The following is a 22,080-nucleotide window of genomic DNA, read 5'->3' on the forward strand; positions in this document are numbered from 1 at the left end:
GGATTGTATTTTATTTTTCATTGAACCATGCCTTCCGCTGATTTAGATTTTTGGCAATTAAATTTCATTCTGTGTCTCCGTGCAGGTCCTTCTCTAAGTACAGCAGGTGGGAGTTGGTGACAAAGGTCTGAAAGATGCAGCTACAGGCTGCTGTGGAGAAAGCTCAGATTTGAACAAAGGTGCTGGAAGTCCCGGGGGACTGATGAGAGAAATGTGGAGTTGGAGGCAGGGACAAAGATTGCCCACAGAGTGTCTGACATAGAGGGTCTGGACTTCCCGACATGTTCAGCCTCTATCAGGAGATGCTCAGGATCAATATCCATTGGAGTTTGCTGATGTCACTTCATGTGTGAGCAGAAAAACAAGGAGTAGTGGAAAAAGAATAAATTGTTTCTCATTGACATTTAGTGCTGAAAGCTTTTCACGTTCACTGCACACCTGAAAGCTCTCAAATTAATATTTCAGAAGTGAGGAATTAAGTGATGCCCAGAGACTTGGCTTGTCAGGGGGATTTGCGTGTTAATGAGCCCTCTGGTGCCAAGTTCCTGAACTGCAGGTCCAGAAAAAGGGATTGAAGTGGCCTCTAGAGAAGGGAAAGTCAGCAGCAAACCTCCAAGTTTCTGAGGGTGTCAGTGATCCCCAGTGAGGGTCATCACTGAAGAGGCCAGGGAGGGAATGGGGAGACAAGGTTCCTGTCCCTGGGGGCTGGGGAAGCAGGAAGTCAGAGGCACTGTTTACGGGTTGAAAATCAAATGTTCAGGGGACTGTGAAAGGCCTTGATGGGTTTCATCAAGAGGATGTTCAAGCCCTGACACCCATCCCCTGGGAACGAGGATCCTTTCCCTCCTGGGATGCTCAGGGCTCTTCCTGGGGGCAGTGAGATGCAGGGGGGTGTGATGCCGATGTAGGACAGCAGTAGGACTCCCCCCAGGCTCTGTGGAGGGTGGAGGAGGAGGCACCAAAGTGCTGTGGCTGTAGGAACTGGTGTCCTCTCAGGGTCCTCAGTGGAGGCAACAACAGCCATAGTTGAAAAGACATGGTTTTCAGTTCTGTTGGGGGTCCCCAGCCTCAACCAAGGGTCCATCCCCACCACTGGCTGTCCCATAGTTTCTTGTGCCTCTGCCTGTTTCTCTGCAGATTTTAACCACCACCCCTGCTCCCCCCTCACTCTGACCTCATGCTGTCTCAACATTTACTGATGACCCTCTGTCCTCACTATTTCTTCAAACACAATACTGTCATTTTCTGTGGTCTGACAATGGCTGTTATATCCCCATAACCTGTGCAGCTTCTTCCAAATCCATGCTAATGCTCTTCAGTTGCTAAAGATGTCCCAGCACCCAGCCTCCCTTGAGTCCTCTACTTCGCCCCCTGTCCCAGCACTGAACTGCATATCCTCCTTCTTCTGCTGCCTCAAAATCAAAACTCAAGCTATTTCCTCTCAGGATTATGCACTCCCACCCCCCTGTTACTTCCCATCTTCTTCCTGTCTCTTACACACACACTGCCACACACACCTCTCCCTGAACTTCCATGTGTCCACAAACCCTTCTGCTTCCCCAAAAGTGACAGGACATTTGTGCATCCTCCAGGCTCATAGATGTTTCCTGTGGTCCATCCAAATGTAGGAGTGAAGGAAGAAATGAGAGGTGTCTCAGCGTCCCCATCAGCCCCAGGGCTGAGGGCCAGCCATGGCATGAGGAGATGGAGGCCAGTGTCTCCGTGTGTCCCCTGTTCCTGTCTCCAAGGCATCCTTATTGTGCCCCTCTGTGCCAGCCCCCCTCACAGGAAAAGAATCCTGTCCCAGAGGCACCTCAGGCTTCTCCAGCTGCCCCAGCAATAGAGGAACTTACCCCAAGCTGGTGCATTCAGAAATAGGTTTCTCTTGGTTATTTCTTCCCCCCTGGAAGAACAGTACTGGTCCTTTGCTCTTCTTGGGGAATGTCCCTGCCCCCATAGAGCCTTTCACCAATGAAATGTTTCCATGCTGAACTGACCTGTCACCCCCTCCCTGTCCCATGCTCTCCACAGGGCCCTGAGCTGGTGGTGCTGCTCTGCAGAACGAGTGGGCTGTGGTGCCTGAAAGCCATGGGGTGACAGTCCCAGGCAGACCCCTGTGATCATTCTCCATCTCCAGGGGAACTGGACAAATAAGGGTGAAGGCTCAGCCCAAGCCCATTCCCTAACACATTGCCCCATGCCCTCCTCCTATGGAGAACCCAAGCCCCTTGTGGGGGCAATTTCTTCAGCCTGACCTCAGCTTTGGAAGAAGAGCCCAACCTCCAGACATTGAGGAAATCCCCTTTTATTACAGAGATGCCACATGGGAGGCCAGCTGTACCATCGTGCCAGACACATGAGAAGAGACCTCTGGGTCAGACAGGCTGGTTCATGCCTCTGGGGAAGTGGAGTGGATGCAGATGTGGACAAACATGGTTATCAGAGAGAAAATGCCCAAAGGGCAGAAGATTCCCAAGATGAATGTGAAATCACTTCTGAAGAGACACGGGCAGGTTAATGGTGCTGAGAAACAGTATTGAATCAGCTTCTTCAATGTCTCTTTAAGCTCCTGGTTCCTCATGCTGTAGATGAGGGGGTTCACTGCTGGAGGCACCACTGAGTACAGAAATGACACCACCAGGTCCATGGATGGGGAGGAGACAGAGAGGGGTTTCAGGTAGGCAAACATGCCAGTGCTGACAAAGAGGGAGACCACGGCCAGGTGAGGGAGGCACGTGGAAAAGGCTTTGTGCCGTCCCTGCTCAGAGGGGACCCTCAGCACCACCCTGAAGATCTGCACATAGGACACCACAATGAAAACAAAACACCCAAATGCTAAACAGACCCCGACCATAATAAGCCCAACTTCCCTGATGGGGGAGTGTGAGCAGGAGAGCTTGAGGATGTGTGGGATTTCACAGAAGAACTGATCCACGACATTATCTTGGCAGAGGGGTAGTGAAAATGTGTTGGCTGTATTCAATAGAGAAATGAGGAATGCAGTGCCCCAGGCAGCTGCTGCCATGTGGACACAAGCTCTGCTGCCCAGGAGGGTCCCGTAGTGCAGGGGTTTGCAGATGGCAACGTAGCGGTCATAGGCCATGATGGTGAGGAGAGAAAACTCTGCTGAGATCAAGAAAGCAAACATAAAGACCTGGGCAGCACATCCCAAGTAGGAGATGTCCCTGTTGTCCCAGAGGGAATTGTCCATGGCTTTGGGGAGAGTGGTGGAGATGGAGCCCAGGTCGAGGAGGGAGAGGTTGAGGAGGAAGAAGTACATGGGGGTGTGCAGGTGGTGGTCACAGGTGATGGCGGTGATGATGAGGCCGTTGCCCAGGAGTGCAGCCAGGTAGGTGCCCAGGAAGAGCCAGAAGTGCAAGAGCTGCAGCTCCCGTGTGTCTGCGAATGGCAGGAGGAGGAACTCAGTGATGGAGCTGCCGTTGGACATTTGGTCCCTCATGGTACGAGGGCCTGTTCACAGAGGAAAGAGCATCAATAAGTTAGGACAGATTTCTCATTTCTCTCTATTTAGTTTCTCATGGGGCTGCTGGATAACACAGAGATGCCCTGGGAGAGCTGTGCCCTTCTGGAGGACAGGCTGCAGCCCAGCAGGACCCCACTGGGAAAGAGTCAAATGTCCTAAGGACAGGGTGTCTTGAAGGGTGAACTGGATCATTGGTATCATCCTGAGCCTGCAGATTGTGAGGGCACTTGGACATTTCACTCCCATGGAAACATCTGCATTGCAATGCCCACAGGTATTGCTCACAGCTGAACCCCACCCCATCCCAGAAAGTCCGGTGATACCAACACGGGGAGCAGAGGCAGAAGGGGAAATATGGACAAATGCCACAGAGCTGCTGTGAGGAGGCAGGACAGGGACAGAGGGTCAGGCTCTGCTGGGTGGGAGAGGAGACCAGGGGGTTCCTCTGGAGTAGGTGTCTGCACTGCAGGGGATGGCAGGGAGGTGCCTGAATTCCTCCTCCCAAGGTGTTTCCAGCAGCAGCTCCGTTCTACTCTCTGCCCATGTCTCTGCTGCCTGGAGCTGTCACAGCCAGGAGCTGCTTCTCTCTCCCAGTGTCTCCTCCCTGTCAGTGCTCACAGACCCCATCCCACCCGCTGTGTGCCCAGCTCTGCCCTGCAGACCCCTCCTGGAAGCAGGATCCTCTCCAAGGGCATCTCTGTGTGTGTGCGGGGGCTCAGGAGAGGCTCAGACAAGTTATAACGGGAGGTGAGGTCTTAGTGCCTGCTCCAGAAAGGAGAAATAGATTCCCATCTCCCACTGCCCACCCAGCAAAACAGGAGGACACTTACTGTGTTGTGAAGATTTCTCTGAGCTCTCAGCATCCTGCCACTGCCGTCTGCCTTTCCCCTCTCTGTGCCCGGCTCCTCTGCCTTCGGTGCCTGCAGGCAGTGCCCTCAGCCCTGCTGCGCTTTGCAGAGGAGCTGCTCCTGGGCAGAGCTGTCTCTCTGCAGCGCTGACCACTTGCCCTGAGCTCCCTCCGTCCCAGGAGCCCAGCCCACCCATGCAGCACAGGACCAGCCTAAGGTGACATTTTAATGACCCCTCAGGTGGGTTTGGTGATGAGTCCATGAGCCCAACACTGAGAAGCTGCTGAAGAAACCTCTGAGGAAGTCCAATTTAGATTCAAACTGCAAAGTTTCTTGTGGCTTTAATGGGTCCCACTGAGGGACACTGTTGACAAAGCCTCCCCAGGCTCCACTTAGAGCAGAAATGTGCAGGCAGTGATGGCAGGTAGGGAAAAGCAAAGCAAAGGTGGCTCTGATGCTGAGGAAACCTGCATGTGTTTCATGAAACCAAAGCGCCAAGCCCTGACCCCATTAACCAAAGGGCCAAGCCGTGACCCCCAGCCCCTGGGAAGGGAGATCCTGTCCCTCACCCATTGCTCAGGGCTCTTCCTGGGGCAGTGGGCGATGGAGATGTGCACCTGCCAGGCTCCTGAGTAGGGACAAGGGGGCAGTGAGGCCCCAGTGCTGCAGGGGACTGTGCCTCCTCATAGGCATCAGTGGCAGAAACACCAGCCATGGCCAAAGTCAGGAAGAGGATGGCTTCTTTGTGGGCTTTCAGTTTTTCCACAACCCTCTCTCTCCTCCTCCACATGCTGTCCTATGGTGTTGCATCACCTGCACCTCTTTCCCTGCAGGCTGTACTCACCCACCCAGTTGTCCCACCTTGCTCTCACACAAGCATCTTATTTCATCTACTGATATCTCACTGTCCTCCCTGGCTCTTTCTTAAAATGTTTGGTTTTGGTTTTTGAAATCTTCCAAAAGCCTTCCACTGATCCAGACTCCTTCTGGGTGATCTGTTACACTGCAGCACTGCTCTTGGAGTGAATACTTCTTGTCCCTGTGTACAACCTGGACTTCCCCAGCTGCCCTTTCTTGTGTTATTTCATTCTCACGCTGTTTTCCACTATGAAGAAAAACTCCACCATCTCTGAAACCTCTCTTCAAGCACTCTTGGGCTACTCCTATTCTGTCTGGAGTCTCCACACCAGTAAGCCCAGAGCGTTCAGCCTCTCTATACTGGTTATGTGCTTGAGGCCTCCAAACACCATCTTGGGAGATGTCTGGGAACCCTCCAAGGTGTTTGCAGATGAAAACTTATTGATCATAGGCCAGGAAAGTCAGACAGTTTCTACATGTGCCTATTATGGCAGGACAAGGGGCAACAGTTTTAAACTGAAAGAGGGTAGATTTAGTTTTGTTATAAGGAAGAAATGTTTTACGATGAGGGTGCTGAGAGACTGGAACAGGTTGCCTGGAGAACTTCCAGAGAGGGGGCATCCACAACTTTACTGGGCAACGTGTTCCAGTGTCTCTCCACACTCGCAGAATTTCTTCCTTATATCTAATCTAAATCCACGATCTTTCCATTTAAAACCCTTACCCCTCATACCATCCCTACAACATCTGATAAAGAGTCCCTCCACATCTTTTCTGCAGGCCTTCTTTAAGTGCTTGAAGGCTGCTAGAAGGTCTCCCTGGAGCCTTCTCTTCTACAGGATGAACAACCCCAAATCTCTCAGCCTGTCCTCGTAAGGGAGGTGCTCCAGCCCCCTGATTATCCTTGTGGCCTCCTCTGGACCTGTTCGAGGAGGTCCATGTCCTTCTGACATTGGGGGCCCCAGAGCTGGACACAGTGCACGAGGTGGGGTCTCACCAGAGTGGAGCAGATTGGCAGAATCCCCTCCCTCGACCTGCTGGCCACACTTCTCTTGATGCAGCCCAGGGCACAGTTGGCTTTCTGGGCTGCAAGTGCACGTTGCTGGCTCACAGCCAGTTTTCTATCCTCCAACACCCCCAAGTCCTTCTGCACAGGGCTCTCAAACCACTCTTTGCCCAGTCTCTATTTGTGCTTAAGATTACCCTGATCCATGTGCAGTACCTTGCACTTGCCCTTGTTGAACTCCGTGAGGTTTGCACAGGCCCAGCTCTCCAGCCTGTCCAGGTCCCTCTGGATGGCACATCCCTTCCCTCCAGTGTGTCGACAACACCACACAGCTTGGTGTTGTCGGCAACTCGCTGAGGGTGCACTCGATCCCACTGTCCATGTCGCCAACAAAGACGTTAAGTCCAAGTGGTGATCCTTGGACATTGAGCCACTGACTGCAACCCATTGAGTGTCACCATTGTAGAAGAATTTTAAATATAACCTCTGGTATATCTGAAATAGATTTTAAGGCCTAGTGAAATGTGTTCAGGACTTAGCGATCTTGTAATATTACCAATGTAACCAGAATGCTGCTCCACAGGCCTGAAAAGTGTTCTTAGCCTGCTTCTTGTATAGTCCCAACCCAAAACTGGTTTAAAACCCAGTCAAGCTAATCACATAGACACAGACTGAACAAAGGATGATTAATTGACTCAACACAGGTGTTTTGCGAGATTAACAGAATTTAGTATATAGAAAGTGCTTGCGCTACCTAAGCTTTTAATAGAACATCCTGAAGTCTTCCTCACAAGAGAACAGCATAAGGCATTGCAGGGTGCTAAATCCCCTCTGCTGGAGAAACTGTGGGGTTCTGGGGGTCTGGTACTGATAAGGCCATGGGGATGGACCTGGACAGGAAGTTGCCCTTTTTGGAAGAGAGCAGCAGGAACGTGTGGAGCTCTGCCTGGGGATGGAGGATGAGTCAGCTGAGAGCTGAAGGGTCATGGGCAAGACTGATATAAAAAGCACTAGGTTTAAATGTAGTAGAAATAGAGTGTTAGAAGGTTGTGTGATGTGAAACTCAATCATAGAAACTAGATGAGCTTTAGGAACCATATGTGTTGGTTATAATATTTGTTTAGGTCTTATGTAACTAAGGAAACTTGTTATGCACCAACAGTGCTGCTTGAAATCCCCTTACCTTCACTATCCTGATTTAGGCATCAAGAAATCAAATGAATAAATGTGATTAATGACAGTAATGAAGATAGATATTGATAAATATATATATAAAATCAAATCAGTAATCAATACAGTAAAATAAAAGGTCTTTATAAAAAATTTTTAAAGTAAAAATTGTAATTTAATCATCTTATATATGTAGTAGTTAGTGGTAAATTTAATTTATGAAATACTTGTAACAGATTAACTCGGAGGTTAAGAAGAGAAGAGAAAAATAAATCTTAGTGGCAGGTACTGGCTCAGGTGACCTGCGAGAAGAAAGAATTGTTCTGGACAGAACTGGTACGAGTTAAGCAAGAAGATGGGAATTAGCCAAGTAGAAATAGAGCATGTGCAAGGAAAAGGGTCAGTCAGCGAGCACCGTGATGACTATCGGAGACCACCAGAGGACCCCTGAAGACCACCTAAGAACTTAAGTGCGCATGCAAGAAGGACATTTACATATATTAATGAGTTCCAGGAAAAGTGTTGAATATGTTAACAATTTCTCAGAATAATGTTGAATACGGATGATTGGCTACTATATACATTTTTGCTTTGGAGACAATGGTCTCCCACAATTCAGGAGGAGCTCTCCCCTGTGCACTCTGTGCTGAAATAAAGAGTGCTGCTTTCTGAAACTCACATTGAGTCTTAGAAGGTTTTCTCATTCCAGCTTTACGGCAACAACACTGTGGTGGGTGGATGTCTGCTGTGGACCCCCTGATGAGGAAGAGGAAGTAGATGAAGAAGCTTCATTCAGTGGGAATGAGCCCTGGTTCTCATGGGAGACCTAAACTATCTCAATATTTGCTGAAGGGGCAATGTAGAAAAGTGAAAGTCATCCAGGAGGTTTTTGGAGTTTATTGACAACATCTTCCTGACAAGGGTGACTGAGGAGGCAGTGAGGGGAGGTGTCCTGCAGGAAATCATACTTAGAAACAAGGAGGAGCTGGTCAGGGATGTAACAGTCAGGTGTGAGAAAGTAGAGCTGAGGCTCCTGAGAGAAGGGAAGAAGACCAAGAGCAGGACTTCAGGAGAGCAGGCTCTGGCCTGCTGAGGAAGCTGCTTGGAAGATTCCCAGGGGATACGACACTGAAGAGAAGAGGGGAGAGCTGTTTGATGGTCAAGGGTCTCCTCTTCAAGCTGCAGAAAAGTCCATCCATACATGCAGGAAGTCAAGCAACATGGCAGGCGTCTGCTTTGGAAGAGGATGAAGACCTTGACAAAAATGAAGCATGAAGAGGCAACATATAGAAGGTGTAAGCTGGCTGCCTTCCAGCCTCAGTGGTTCTGTGACTGTGCTGGAGAGAGACATTGATGTGTGTGTGCTTGTGTTTGTCTGTGTGTGTTTTTGGGGGGGGGGGGGGGCGGGGGGCAGGCGGGTACTGGAGGGATGAGGAGAACCCAGAGCCAGCTCCTGGACAGTTGGAGAGTCTAAGATCAGCTCCTGGAGACATCACTACTGGACACGTGTCTATAGAGGCTGATGTTTTCCACTGCCACAGCCCAGCATACAAACAGCCCAAACCTCGTTTCTCCTTTCTCCACTGACAGTGGTTGTGCTTGGCCTACAGACCTCCCGAGGTCCCTTCCAGGATGAGTGATGGTGCATTTCCTTCCACCACAGCTCTTCCCTTGATGATGATTGGGAGAGCGCTCACGTTCCCCATGACCATGGAAGGGAGCAGACATAAGTTTGGAGTGATCAGACGTGGCTTTTTGTCCCATTGAAGTCACTGACACAGGGCTGCTCGGCAGGGAACCTCTGATGCAGGCATCATCATGTCTGAGCTTAACCTTTGCTTTTCTTTTTCCTTCTTTTCCCTCCCATGTTCTTCTCTTTGATCACCCTCCTACATTCCTCTACAAACAGGCCAACTCTGCTCTTTCCCCACTGCCCCTGGCTTTGCTGGCTTCCTGCCCTCCTAGAGTGTTCCTAAGAGGGTTGTCCTGTTGATTCCTGCCTTGGTCGGTACAAACCCAGCAACTCCTTTTATTAGCTGTGGTGTCCTGCAGTTTCTTATCCTGTGATCTTGTGTTGATGGCTCACCACAATCAGGGTGAGCCACCTGCACACAAACATGAACACCTCGCAAGATGGAGCTTCAGTCCAGGATCCTTTGAGAAACTCTGGGACTTGGCCAACAGAAACTTCTAAAGTTTATCAAGAAGTGACCAGTCCTGCATTGGCAGGAAGAATAACCTCTAACGATCCCCAGGTACATGTAATCATGAAAGGAAGGCAAGAGACCGGTATGGTTGAGTGGAGACCTGCTGGTTAAAGTAAAGGGCAAGAAGGAAACGCACAGGCAGTGGCAGCAGGGACAGGTACCCTCGGATGAGTACAGAGACGCTGCTGGGTTGAGTAGGGATGGGGTCAGGAAAGTCAAGACACAGCTGGAGCTGAACTTGGCAAAGGATGCAAAGAATAAGAAAAAGGGCTTCTACAGGTACATCAGCCTGAAAAGGAAGATCAAAGAAACTGCATCCTCCTGATGAACAAAACTGGCAAACTAGTAACAGTGGAGAAGGAGAAGTCTGAGGTACTCAACAACATTATTTTCTAAGTCTTCACTGCAACATCTCTTCCCACACCTCTCAAGTGGATGGGCCACAAGGCAGGGACTGGGGGAGCAAAGTCCCTCCCACTGTAAGAGAACATCAGGTTCAGGACCACTTGGGGAATTGAACATACATAAGTTTGTGGGACATGACGAGCTCCATCCCAGAGTCCTGACGGAATTGGCTGATGTAGTTGCCAAGCCACTCTCCAGGATATTTGAAAAGTTTTGGCAGTCAGGGGAAATATCTGGTGCCTGGAAAAAGGGAACTATTTTACCCATTTTTTAAAAAGGTAGAAAGAAGGACCCTGGGAACTAGCAGCCTGTCAGCCTCCCCTCTATTCCTGGAAACATCATGGAACAGATTCAGCAGCAGCAAAGGAGGTGCTTTGCCCAATCCTATTTCTATTTTGCCCTGGGCTGTACAGAGTTTATTTCTCCTTGCTGTCATGTCCTTTGACCGCTACGTTGCTCTCTGCCAGCCTTTGCATTACATCGCCATCATGAAGCCTCAGCTCTGCATCCACCTGGCTGCTGCTGCTGGGTCATGGGCATCACACTCTCGAGTTACCGTCTGCTCCTCCTCTACCAGCTGACTTGCTGTGGCTCCAACAAGATCCACCATTTCCTTTGTGACAACTGCCCCTTATTCAAGTTGTCCTGCTCTGACAGCAGCCTGCTGTGGAAAATAGACTCTGGTTTAATATCAGTTGGCCGACTGGCTCCCTTATGTTTAACTCTGGCATTTTACATGCGCATCCTTTTCTGTATTCTACACCTTCCAGCAGCCTCTGCGAGGAAAAAAGCTTTTCCTACATGTTCTTCCCATCTCACCACCTTGGCCATTGCATATGGGAGCTGCATTGCTCTCTACGTGCGGCCTTCAGAAGATGTTTCCTTGGAGACAAACAGATCTGTAGCTTTGCTGAACACTGCCCTGTACCCATTCTTAAATCCGCTCATCTACAGACTTAGAAACAAGACGGTGATCCTGGCCCTGAACGAAGCCATTGCCCGTGCGACACTACAGCTTTTCCCCTAATCATGGTGCATTTCTGGACAGCAATTCCAGTGATCTGCTCCCATCTGTTAAATAACACCAGTGCACAGGTGTGTCACCTCCAAATACAGATGCCTCAGGAGATTTCTGTTCTTGTTGGACTGTGTCAGGTGAAGTGAGAAGAAGCTCATCTGCACACACAAAGGCAGCACCAACAATGGCAGGAGGAGTAACTCAGTTAACACCCTGCCCCAGCTGCTCCCAGGCCCATCACAGCAGAGCCACCAGCTCATCAGGAGCCCATCTCCACAAACCGAGAAGAGCCCCGAGGCACAGGGGCAGGTGGGATCCCAATTTACAGGCTCCTGAGGAATGAACGTCTTGTCCCAGCTCCTTCCAGGGCTGCCCTGGGAGAGCCACCAGCCCCCTTGTCCAGGGGTGAAACCCGTCAGGATGAGCTACTGAGAGCAGCTCTGGGTCAGCATTTGGACTGAGGGGATTGTTGCCTAGGGGTGTGGGACACATGATGGGATGCAGGGGAAGAGCATTTTTGGATTGAACAGGGCTTATTATGGGATATTTAAGGGAAGACCCCAAGCAGGGCAGCCTGTCCTGTCTTCTCATTAAACTTAATTTCTAAGTCTTTCCTGTGTGAGGGAATCTCTCTTCTGCGTGAACATGTGAGCATGGGGGTGTGAGTGCAGCAACTGGAGCAGGAGCAGGGAGTCAGACAGCCCATATGTCATTAGTGCCAGCAACTGAGAGACTGGAATGACTGAACTTAAGAGTCTGTGTGTGACTGGGGTGGTTTGTACCAGCATCTGGAACGGGGCTGCGGCCTCGAGGGCTTGTATGTCCAGGTGCCTGCAACTGGGGAGGCTGGTATCCAGTTGCAGCTGCTGAGGAGAGTGAGTGTCCGAGCCCAGCTGCTGGAGGGATCCACCTTGTACAGGAATATAGGATAGAATAGAATAGAATAGAATAGAATAGAATAGAATAGAATAGAATAGAATAGAATAGAATAGAATAGAATAGAATAGAATAGAATAGAATAGAATAGAATAGAATAGAATAGAATAGAATAGAATAGAATAGAATAGAATAGAATAGAATAGAATAGAATAGAATAGTTGGAAGGGACCTACAATGACCATCTACTCCAAATACCTGACCACTTCAGGTCTGACGATAAATCCTGTTATTAAGGGCATTGTCCAAATGCCTCTTAAACACTGACAGGCTTGGGGTGTCGACCACCTCTCTAGGAAGCCTGTTCCAGTGCTCCACTGCCCTCTTGGTAAAGAAATGTTTCCTGATGCCAAGTTTGTACCTCCCCTGATGCAGCTTTGAACCATTCCCACACGTGCTGTCACTGGATACCATGACAAGAGCTCAGCACCTCCATCTCCACATCCCCTCCTCAGGAAGGTGCACAGAGCCATGAGGTCACCCCTAAACATCCTTTTCTCCAAACTAGACAAACACCAAGTCCTCAGCTGCTCCTCACAGGACATTCCTTCCAGCCCTTTCAGTGGTTTTGTTGCCCCCCTCTGGATTCATTCAAGGACTTTAACACCCTCCTGAAATTGTGGGGCCCAGAACTGCAGTTTTCTCCTTCCATTACTCTTTGTTCATTCAGACACCTCTCACCTGTGCTGCTGCTTTGAGCTTCAGGGACTCAAACCTTGCCTGTCTCTCAATAGTCTAATTGTCTCTTTAGCCAAATCTTTCATTATGTTTATATCTACCTTTTTGTATCTATGTAACTAAAACATTTCTCACAATATTATCCCTTGTCAAAAGATGACCTCATTAGAGATATCATGTACTTAGTATATGGTTGAGGAGTATGTTTTATTGTTTATGAAACTTGATCATGCTTCACTTTTTTTTTGCTTGCAAATAGGAAAATTTCTTCTGTGCCTGTGTGCAACCAGTTCTCTCAGGAGAGCAGGTGGGAGATGGTGCAATGGAGCTGTAACCTCCTGCTGCAGACTGCAGTGGAGAAGTCGGATGTAAGGAAAAGGGATGTAAATCCCAGCTGGCCAATGACAGAAATGGTGAGGCTGGGGAGGTGAGGAGCAAGGTTGTCCAGACAGTGCCAGACCTCAAGGGGCTGCTTCTGCTACCTGTGCAGAGCTCCTGAGGAGACCCTCTGGGTCAATATCAATTGCAGAAGGCTTCTATCACCTCTTCTCTAATCTGAAAGGTAAATAAAAATAACCGTTAAACTAAAAAATAATTTTTATTAGATTCTCTTTGAAATCTTCCTGCTTAACTACACTGTGAAATGACTCCAATGAGCTGTACAAGTCCTGAAGACTTGAAGAAAACTAAAGGAAGAGCAATAGCTCGTTAGGGTTTTCTGTATTTTAATGAGCCCCATGGTGTATTTGGCCCTGAGTCCATGAACCTCAGATACTGAGAGGAGACTGAGCAAAGTACTCAGGAAGTCAAAGTCAGCAGCAAAGCTCAAAGTACCTTGAAGCACTGATTGGCCCCACTGAGGGCCACTACTGACAAAGCCTCTCCAGGGACTCGTTAGAGCAGATAATTGGAGGCTGTGATTGCAGGTAGGCAAAGGCACCCTGCAGGTGGCTGTAATGCTGAGAAACCCCTTGGTTTGTTTTATGAAGCAGAAAGGCCAAGCCCTGACCCTCAGGCCCTGGGAAGGAGATGCTGCCCCTCATGTGTGGCTCAGGGCTCTTCCTGGGGGCAGTGGGGTGTGAGGGTGAGCAATGCCAAGTGTAGGAAAACTGCACAACACCTCCCGGCTTCCCCAAGCAATGGTGAAGAGTAAATGAAGTCCAGAGCCTCAAAATAAAGTTTTTCCTGTTAGGCCTCAGTGGCAGAGGCAACTGCCATAGCCAAGGGGAGAAAGAACTTGGTCCTGTTGGGACTTTTAGCCTTGCCAGAGCCCTTGGCCATCTCGACTGCAGGCTGTCCCACACTGTCCCATGCCTGCACCTCTTTCCCTCCAGGCTGCAGACACCCATCTTGCTTTCCCACCTAGCTCCTACCTCAGCATTTCCACACCTTCACTGATGTCTCTCCACCCTCACCGCCTGTTCCTTGAAAGACAAAGCCGTGGGCTGATCCTGACTCCCTCGGGGTGATCTCTCGCACCACAATGCTACCATTTGAGTGAGATAGCTTCTTCTTCAAATGCCGTCTGAACCTTCCAAGATGCACTTTGTTGAGATTTCCTTCTCTTCCAACTACCAAGAAATGCTCCATCATCTCTGAAACCCCCCTTCAAGCTCTTTCAGGATATCTGTACAGTGCCCTGACGGTCCACCTCAGCAGGCTAAAGAAGCCCAGGTTTCTCAGCCTCTCCACAAAGTCCCCAAACCCCGTCCTGGCAGATCTGCTCTGAAGCCTCTCCAGTTCCTCCTCATTCCTTCAGAACAGGGAGCCCCACACCCAGACACACTAGTCAGGATGTGGCCACCACAGTGCTGATGATCACTCCCTTGTCTGAGTTGGCCACATGCCCCCTAACGCAGCCCCACAGGCAGCTGGCCTTACTCACGGTGACATGCACCTCTGCCTTGTATGGCATCCCTAGTGATGCCCAGGCCCTTCTCCTCGGGGTCACTCCTCTGCCAGTCAGGTCCCTGCATGCCCCTATCTATGGGGTTATTCTGTCCCCAAATGCAGGACTGGCCACTTGGCCTTGTAAAGCTTCATGAGGTTTCTACTGACTGAACCCCAGAGATTTTCAGGGTCCCCCAGCAACGAAACTGGCTCCAGGGCCAGCTGTTAATGTGCACATAGAGGAGAGCATTCCCCCATGTTGAGTCAGCGATCACTTTCCACCTTCCTTTCAACCAAGGTTTTCTAACAGAGGTCCATGGTCTTCCAAGTCTGCACTGATTACCAGGGCCTAAAATTGTGTCCCTTCCTCCAGCTGTTTAGAGGAGACTTCATCCTCCTGCTATCCTTCATCAGGAGGTTCATTGATCCTGACCCAGAAGACTGTGCCCTGAAGAGTCAGTGATCCTCATAACAGTAAACCTGAGTAGACCCAGGCCTGGGCTGTGCTCCATGTACAACTTGGGCTTCAGGTCCTGTTGGGCTGAGTATATCCCCTGGTCGTAAGTTAAATTTGATTGTAAAAGAGAAGAGTGCAGGAAGCTCCCACCTGCCACTGGCGATCAGGCCATCTGCATGTCCTGACCTTTATACAAGTGCAGCAACAAGTGCCCATGTGAACATCCTCTTTTTGGGGCAGGAGAAGTAAGAAAACACTTGTAAGAGTAATACTGTAACTTGTAACACTGAAAGAGCTCACAGGAGCAAAATGAAATGATTCAACAGGTGGGATCTGCACGGCTCACTGCACCAGGATCAAAACCATGTCCTTGTGCAAAACAACATCCAAGTCTGCTGCTGGCCTGTCAGGGATTCTGGCAGATGTGACCTCACAGCTGCCTTCACAGCCATGCACCTTCTGCTGGCCCACGAGATCCTGAGGCACAGCTGACCTCATCACAGCATTCCACAACAACTCCTCTTCGTGGCCCGTGAGGTGATTGGATACAGGTCACCTCAGGTTCTTCTTCCAAAGCTTCATGGCTGCTCTAGAATCCTGCAGTCCCTGTGCTGCCCCCAAGAGCCAAACAGACTAAGTCAGGATTAGGAAAGGGGTTCAGCGTGAAGGGGTTAGAGTGTGGGAACAAGGGCTTCAGAGGGTTAAGTGGTAAAACCCAGGCTTTTACTGGGGCACACTGGGATGCCCTGGAGTGTCATGGACATGGGAAGAGGGTCTGAGTCCAGCAGAACTTGTGGTGCCTGCCTTTTCAATCCCCCCTGTAGACAGACCACGAGACATCAATGGTTGCTGGGATGTCCTCAGTACCAGCAAGGGATGGGAGGACCAGTGTGCCTTCCAGTTCCCCAGACTGGATGCCCTCCAAGTCCACCCCACTTCTTACCAACATGCCAAAACCTGCACTTGCTTCGAAGGATGCCTAGGGAAGAAGAGCAAAGGGGTGGTCTGGACTGGATCTTGGTGGGGCTGGGGGTGGGACACAGGTGTCCCCAGTCCCCACAGGCCCATGGCTTCCCCCTGGTCTGAGCAGGAAAATCCCTTCTGCTCTGCCTGGCCCCATTCCTCCAAGTGTCACCTACAACACCTGTCCATGCAAGGACCAGGGGTGGGGATGGAGACAAGGAGAGAGTGAAGAATTGATGAGATTCAGAGATGGGGTTGAGGTGGGGGGAGACCCAAAGACAGGGAACTGGGGTGAATTAGTGGACACCAGGGTACTGGACTGGGACAAGATTGTGTCGAATGCAAGTGAGGATTAAAGGAATTCAAGTGGAGGGGACATGGTGACTTCAAGCACAGTGGCTGGTGGGGTCAGAAGGAAAAGGACTGCAGAGGACAAAAACGACAGGATTGGGAGAGTGTTTGGGAGTGGGGTTTCAAGGAAGGGGATCTGGGGACACTGCTGCAGTGGACAGGATGAAACGCAAGAGACTGAGTGTAAAGACAGAAAGAAAGGCATTGGGAGGGATCAAAGGGAGGGGATCTGGGGACCCTAGATAGGACATGAAAGAGATCCCAGGGATGAGATGTCTGAAGGGACCAAAACAAGGGGATGGGGTTGCACAAAATGGATGGACGTGGTGTCATCAGGACAAGAAATCTGTGTGGGCACTCCCAGGGAACAGACAGGTCCAACCATTCCAACAGGAACTGAGGCTCTGGGCACAAGAACGTTAATTGTGGGGGAAGGGGGGGAACAGATGGAATTGTGGAGGGGAGAAAGCTGCATTGTGGGGGCTGGAGGTGCAGGGGAGCCTGCAGGAGCCCCTGGCTTGGGAAAGGGAGAGGCCAAGGCAAGGGTTTCATGCTCCCCACTGTGATTTCGTTCTGCAGGAGAGCTGATGTCCTGCAGCCAAGACCCATCCCCAGCCTTGAGCACCTCCCCGTGGCACTGGGGACTCATTGAGCATCTTCTAGGGTGCACAGCAGGACGGGGAAGAGCAGGGCCATGGTGAGCACTGCGAACTTCATCTTCCTCTGCAGTGTGGCGAGCGCTGGGTGAAACTGGAAAAGGTGAAGGGAAGATTTATCCCTCCCAGGACTCCTCCTCGCGCACCCCCAGCACCCACGCCTAGAACCCCCAGGGCAAAGCCAGGCTTGGCAGAGACACCAGCCCTGGTAGCAGAGTCACCCCTGCATCTGACATGGATCGAACCACCTTCCTCGGCATCAGTCCAGCTTCTTGAATGGGGCAGCTGTACATGGAAGGGCCAAGGCACCTTGGGGTGGTGATGGGGGGTGGACAGAGCACCCGTGACAGCTGGACATGTTGTGGGGAACTGTGTCACAGGTTTTACAGAAGCTCAGCTAGACGACATCCATAGCTCTTCCCTTGCCCACTGATGTTGTCACTCTATCTTAGAAGGCCACAAGGTAGGTCAGCCAAGGTGAAGCCATGCTTTCTCAAATCACTTCCCTGTCCTCCAAGTGCCTCAGCACAGCTTCTAGGAGGATCATTTCCATGATCTTCCGAGGAACAGAGGTGAGGCTGACAGGTCGCTACTTCCCAGGGTCCTTCTTTATACTCTTTTCAAAAAGGAGTGCAATGGTTCCCTTTTTTCAGGCACCGGGGATTTTCCCTGAATGCCAGGACTTCAAATATCCTGGAGAGTGGCTTGGTAACTGTATCAGCCAATTCCCTCAGGACTCTGGGATGCATCTTGTCAGGTCCCACAGACTTATGTATGTTCCCCAGGTGGTCCTAAACCTGACCTTCTCTTACAGTGGGAGGGACTTTGCTCCCCCAGTCCCTGCCTTGTGGTCCATCCACTCGAGAGGTTTTGGAAGAGAAGCTGCAGTGAAGAATGAGGAAAAGGTCTTGTTAAGTACATCAGTCTTCTCCCTGTCTGTTATTTCTAGTTTTCCAGACTTGTTCATTGAGTTGATACAAGTTTTTTGACTTTTCTTTTCAGGCTGATGTACCTGTAGAAGCCCTTTTTCTTATTCTTTGCATCCTTTGCCAAGTTCAGCTCCAGCTGCACCTTGGCCTTCCTGACCTCACCCCTACACAATTTGGCAGTGTTCCTCTACTTGTCCCAGGGTACCTGTCCCTGCTGCTACTGCCTGTGCATTTCCTTCTTGCCCTTTACTTTGACCAGCAGGTCTCCACTTAGCCATGCTGGTCTCTTGCCTTCCTTCCTGATTTCTTACACCTGGGGATCGATAGAGGTTATTTTCCCCCCAGTGAAGGACTGGTCACTTCTCCTTCTATTTTTGTCAGGAGCTCCTTTCTCATCCATATGCGCCTTCTCCAGTGTTGCTTCAATTCCTGCATATCTGGTGGTGCTATTCTGGAGCTTGAAGAGGAGATCCTTGACCATCAAACACCTCTCGCCTCTTCTCTTCAGTGTCATATCCCGTGGGATTCTGCCAAGCAGGTTCCTCAGCAGGCCAAAGCCTGCTCACTGAAGTCCTGCTCTTTGCCTTCTTCTGTTCTCTCAGGAGCCTCAACTCTACTTTCTCACACCTGAATGTTACATCCCCGACCAACTCTTCCTTGTTTCTAAGTATGATTGCCTGCAGGACACCTCCTCTCACTGGCTCCTCAGTCACCCTTGTCAGGATGATGTTGTCAATTAACTCCCAAACCATCCTGGATGGCTTTCACTGTGCTCTGTTGCCCCTTCAGCAAATATTGGGAGAGTTTAGGAGTGCCATGAGGTGCAGGGCTTCTTCCAGTTGAATGCAGAAGTCTTCATCTACTTCCTCTTCCTCATCTGGGGGTCCATAGCAGACATCCACCCGCCACGGTGTTGTCCATGACCCTGCAGCTCAGCTGACTCATCCTCCATCTCCAGGCAGAGCTCCACACATTCCTGCTGCTCTCTCCCATAAAGGGAATCTTCCCCTCAGGGTCCATCCCCATGGCCTTATCAGTACCAGACCCCCAGGACCCCACAGTTTTTCCAGGAGAGGGGATTTGTAGTGCCCTGCAACTCCTCATATTCTTCTCTAGTGAGAGACACCCCAGTCAAGATAATCCAGCTACACACAAATATTAAATGCTGAACAAACTTTTCTACAGTCCATCAGAACCTTGACAAAATCTGGGGTTTCTCAAACTTGAAGTTTTACAAGGAAAAGTGGCTAATCCTACATCATTGGGAGCAGGGGGCGAACAGCCTCATACATCAGGACAGTTTGGGACGTGACCGACTGAGCAGCAGCTCTGAGGAGAAGGGCCTGGTCACTACGAGGGATGCCCTACGAGCCAGGAGAGGATGGACACAATGAACAAGGGCAGCTGCCTACGGGTCTGCATTTGGAGAACCATGGGCCACCCCGACAACCTGAGTTACCATCTCCCTCCACTCAGCACTGGTGTGGCCCTACACACATGGGTGTGTCCGAGGACGCGGTTCCCCATTTTGGAGAAGTAGGGAGGACCTGGAGAGTGTTGAGTGAAGGTCTGCCAAGGTGGGGTTGAAGACCTAGTGCCCATGACCAGTGTGGGGTGGTTAAGGGTCCTGGTGTTCTTTGGCCCAACGGTGTGGAGGCTCCAGGCGCTAGAGGAGTAGCCTGAGAGTGACTGAGGGGGGATTTCAGAGATGATGGAGCTTTTCTTTGTTGAAAGATACACCATGAGAAAGAACTAATACCACTAAGAGCAGCTGGGGAGGCCCAGACTGGACACAGAGAAATGTCACTCGAAGGGCAGTGCTGTGTGTAAGAAGTCACCCAGAGGGAGGGAGACTGGAGCAGCCTCAGGCTTTGTGTTTCAAGGAGCAACCAGGGAGGATGGAGAGATATCAGTAAAGGAAGGGAGATGCGCAGGTGAGAGCAAGGTGTGGTAGCCGGGTGGATGTCTCCAGCCTGCAGAGAAAGAGGTGGAGGTGTGGGACACAGTGAGACAGCCTGTGGTGGAGATGATAGAGGGATGAGGAAAGTCTGAAAATCCCCCAGCAGAGATGAGCTCTTTCTGCCCTTGGCTCTGGCTGTTGTCTCTGCCACTGATGCCGATGAGGAAGCACCTTCCCCTTCCAGCACTGGGTCTCATGGCCTCCCCTTCCCCACCCAAGAGCCTGGGAGGTGTTGGATCATAGTCCTGCCCTTGGCATAGCCCATCCCCACATCACACTGTCCCAGGAAGAGCCCTGAGCAATGTGTGAGGGACAGGATCTCCCTTCCCAGGGTCTGGGGGTCAGGCCTTGGCCCTTTTGCTTAATGTAACACACCCAGTTTCACTCAGAATTTGTTCCATGACCTTTGTATCCCTGTCATCTCTGCCTGCAGTTTTCTGATCTAACAAGGCCCTGGAGAGGCTTTCTCAGTAATGGTCCTCACAGGGACCCACTAAAATGTCAAGTGACTTTGTAGTCTGCATATGAGATTGACTTCTTGACAGGCACCTTCATCATCCTATCACTGTCTGAGGTTCATGGACTCAGCACCAAACCCACCAGAGGAGTCATTAAAAAGCCTTGGGCTGGTCATCTGCTGCGGAGCTGGGTCTGGCTTCTGGGACAGGGGGAGCTCAGGGCAAGTGGTCATTGCTGCAGAGAGACAGCTCTGCCCAGGAGCAGCTCCTCTGCAAAGCGCAGCAGGGCTGAGGGCACTGCCTGCAGGCACCGAGGGCAGAGGAGCCGGGCACAGAAAGGGGAAAGGCAGACAGCAATGGCAGGATGCTGAGAGCTCACTGGAGGAGAAATCTTCCCAGCCCTTGACACAGTAAGTCTGTGGGTGCAGGGCAATGCAGCTGCAGGTGGTGGAGGGATCTGGTGAAGCCGGCACAGCCCCAGGAATGTCCCTGGTGTCTGGAGGAGGAGGACGTGCTCCAGAGCAGGGCTTCCCTGCTGCACTGTCAGAGGGACAGGCCATGGCGGCTGCCTTCTCCCGGGGACGGCTGCAGGGGTGTGCAGGTGTGGGTGCAGCCAGGGGTGCCCAGAGCTGTCCTTCAGAGCAGGGTCCCTGCAGCCCAGGGGCTGTGTGCTGGGGCAGGGACTCTGTCGCCTGCCAGGGTCAGCACTCAACCTGCCCGGGGAGCTGCCCACGGCGCTGTGGGGAGAAGCTGTGGGGGGAAGGAGAGACCCCCGGCAGGGCAGGGTCCTTCTGCTGTGGAGAGGGTGCTGCGTGGGTCAGGGCTGCTCACAGCTTCACATCACCCCCAGCACATTGGCAGAGGCAGCATTTCAAGAAGCACATGAAGGCAGGGGCTACCTGGAAGGAAAGGTGCTTTCTGAAGTCTGTGCTTTCAGTTTCCTGCTGGGGTTGTGGGGTATCGTAATGCAGCTGTCAGGTTTGGAGAACACAAGGACACTCCTACAGCATTACCCTGACAGAGCAGTAGGTATTTCAGGAACTTGTGAAAGTTCCTTCAAGCATTTATTGGCCTACAGAAAGCTCAGTCATCTCGTCAGTGTTTTCCTGACCTGCTCCTTAGACTTGCAGAAACAGAGATGCCCCTTGGCAGGGTCCTGCTGCCAGGAGGGGTCTGCAGGGCAGAGCTGAGCACACAGCAGGTGGGATGGGGGCTGTGAGCACTGACTGGGAGGAGATAAGGGGAAAGAGAAACAGCTCCAGGCAGGGACAGCTGCAGGCACCAGAGGCATTGGCAGGGAGTGAAACAGGCTGACAGGAATGGTTGGGTGGCGGGGGGAGGGGGTGTATTTGGGCACCTCCCTATTAGCCCTTCAGTGAAAGTGCTGTTTACCTAACAAGCACCCCTGGTCTCCTCCCCCACCCAGCAGAGCCTCCGCCCTCACTGCCCCAGGCTCCAGGACAGGAGCTGCCTCCTGTGCAGCCAGAGCTGCAGCAGAGGAGACTCTCCCCAGTGCCCATCTGTCCCTCCCTGGCCTGGCCTCCCTTGGCAGAAGCATTGGGGCATTGCTCCTTGGTTCTCCACCTGCCCCTGCTGCTGCTGCTCCTGTTTCCAGGCTCTCTGGGGATGGGGCTTTCAGCTGCAGCTCAGCAACTGGCCCTGCAGGTCCTGCCATGCAGATGTGTCCATGGGAGCAAGGTGCCCAAGCCTCCTCCGAGCCTCTGGGTCTCTGGGAAATGCTGCCCATGGGTGGGGATAAAGCTGGGTCTTTTCGCAAGACACCCCCTCTGCAAGGAATCAAAAATC

At 51.3% G+C, this 22,080-nt stretch overlaps 1 protein-coding gene across 1 annotated transcript in view; it reads left to right on the plus strand.

The window, feature by feature from the left end:
- The window catches only part of LOC141936078 (olfactory receptor 14A16-like), a 41,710-nt gene that overhangs the window by 11,051 nt on the left and 8,579 nt on the right, over positions 1-22,080 (plus strand). The gene's annotated exons all lie outside the window — the stretch shown is intronic.

This window comes from Strix uralensis, chromosome 31 (genome assembly GCF_047716275.1).
Source record: "Strix uralensis isolate ZFMK-TIS-50842 chromosome 31, bStrUra1, whole genome shotgun sequence".
NCBI classification, from domain to species: Eukaryota; Metazoa; Chordata; class Aves; order Strigiformes; family Strigidae; genus Strix; species Strix uralensis.